The sequence below is a fragment of the Fragaria vesca genome, linkage group LG3 (assembly GCF_000184155.1).
Source record: "Fragaria vesca subsp. vesca linkage group LG3, FraVesHawaii_1.0, whole genome shotgun sequence".
Taxonomy (NCBI): domain Eukaryota; kingdom Viridiplantae; phylum Streptophyta; class Magnoliopsida; order Rosales; family Rosaceae; genus Fragaria; species Fragaria vesca.
The window spans coordinates 15,250,965-15,253,267 of record NC_020493.1 but is presented as its reverse complement, the minus strand read 5'-3'; positions in this window follow the sequence as shown (position 1 = coordinate 15,253,267).

Below are 2,303 nucleotides of genomic sequence, written 5' to 3'. Positions count from 1 at the left end.
AATATCTCTCACTGTTTGAAATATCTCTCACCGTTCATGTTCTCATGCTTTAGCTGACTTGGTTGGTTCTTGTTTGATATCCAAAGTTCTTCTATACGACTTCTTTGCAACCATAGCGTATGGGTTCGTTTCTTGTCTCGGAAAAAAACCGGAGTATGTGGGCTGCAATTCCTAGCTTGCGTGTCACAGTGACGACAATCTTCTTTCATCAACTCCACAGGGTTGTTTTTAACGATCACCTTCTGCACTAGTTAACAAATTTGCTGCAGTTCATGGATAACCATTTGGTTGGTTTTCATGGCTTCATGCGAGAGGGTTCGGAGCATCGCCGTATGTTGTTCCAAGTTCCCGGTGCTTCATGTTAGGAATTATTATCCTTCGTTTTTGTTTATTTTTTTCCTACTCGCCTATCTCCTCTCTAGCCTCCGTATACTTCTGATTTTAACGGCTTACGGTGTTCTCCGGGCTGCTGTAGGGAGAGTTTCTTTTCATAGGCTAAAGCATGAGCTGATGTCTCATTTTAAATTCGAAAGTAAATATCAATTGATTGAATCTGTATCATCGCAAAAATGCTTGTATATACGTTGATGCAAGTACACAGTCTAATCTTATGATTCATTTGAGGGGATCACCATGCATTTGTAATAATGTCATCTATTATAAACTATCCCCATAACTTCTTTGATATCCCAAGATTTCTGGTGGATTCCCCTTGAATTTGTAATTGCAACTTAAAGTACACCGTCAGATAGGCAGGGATAGCTTGGCAACTGATATGATGAGTGTATCTTTACCAGCTTGACTGAGAAGAGCTTGCTTCTAGTGTGCCAATCTATATTGGAACTAACCGTGGTATGTGTAGCTTGACTGAGAAGTGCTTGCTTCTAGTGTGCCAATCTATAATGGAACCAACAGTGGTATGTGTGTGATTCAGAGGGATGGAAATAGGTGAAACTGGGAGGATTGGGTCTAAATGTCATGCCAAAGCTCAACAGTCTAACCATTGCCAACGTTCCTTATCGCGTCTTTGAAGAGCAGATTTCGGCCAACAAAGACTGCTGAACCACAACCAAAAGTTAGAGCCTCCCTTAACAACATTTTGGAAAGAAGTGTTAGGGAAATACTTTTGTTTCAACAGTTGAGCACAAAGAGAATTAGGATATTGATGCGCTAAGCTTGTTTGGCCAGTAAAGAGTTGTTAAAATACCGTTTGGGACGCTACACACATAGTTGAGAACGTTCAAGAAACACCCGGTAAGAGCAAATTTAGTAGACTCTCTCTATATTGACTCTTTAGTCATTTTAGAGTGCCAGTTTAGTTATTATTATTATTATTATTTTTATTTTTATCAATTTTACCAGCTCCAGCATACTAGTAAGTAACTAGCTATTTTAACTTTTAGTTATCTCGCTCTCTAAATATAGCTAGCAAGATGAGGCTCTCTATAATTTATGTTAATTCAAACTATTCTTTTTAAGTCATTTTATGTAAGAGAGAGCATCCTCCCTAAACCCTAGAGCGAGCGTGAGTACTCTGAGATCTGAGCACCTGTCCAGCTGCGCCTCGTTGCCGACGAAGGCCTCTGGCCTAGCCGACGCTCGTGAGACATGGCCGGACGATTTTGTGTGACGAGCCCTTGTCTTAGAGGAGGAGATTGGGTGGGTGTTATCTCCTTTCCTTTGGTTGGAGAGTGTGTCGAGCCGGGGAAGCAAGCGGCGAAGATCGGCTGACAGCGGCAGAGAGATGTTTGGCGATTCTTGAAGCTAGGTTGGCGGAGCCCAATTGGTTGTTGCCTGCAGAGTCGAAGATGATGCTCGGACCTAGCCGGTGGAGTCGGACCTGCAGAGTCGAAGCTGAGTCTGGTAGTCCTAGCCGGTGGAGGTGGGGGTTGGGGGTTGGTGTTTGTTTCGCCAATTTGACGGAGACGTCAGACACTGATCCAACACCGACAGTGGCGAGGGTGGATCGATGGCGAGGCAAGGCTTGGGCCAGGCGAGGTGGTTTCGGCCTATCTATTTCCTTCCTTTAGGCTTGGTTGTTTGAGTAGATGATTGGGTTGGATTCCTTGTTGGGCCTTGGCTTGAATTCTACTTTGTTTTTATTGTTTTTCATAGTTTAGACTAGGTTGCTTATGGGTCTAAAGCATTTTCCCAAATGCTCAGGAAAATGCCCAAATGCACAAAAACAGGGAAACTAAAACCTATTCTAATGAAACTCTTATCCCTTAGTCCATTCCAATGATTCTTAAGGAAAATACATGTATACCCTTCGTTTCAAATCATCCATTCTCTCTCTCTCTCTC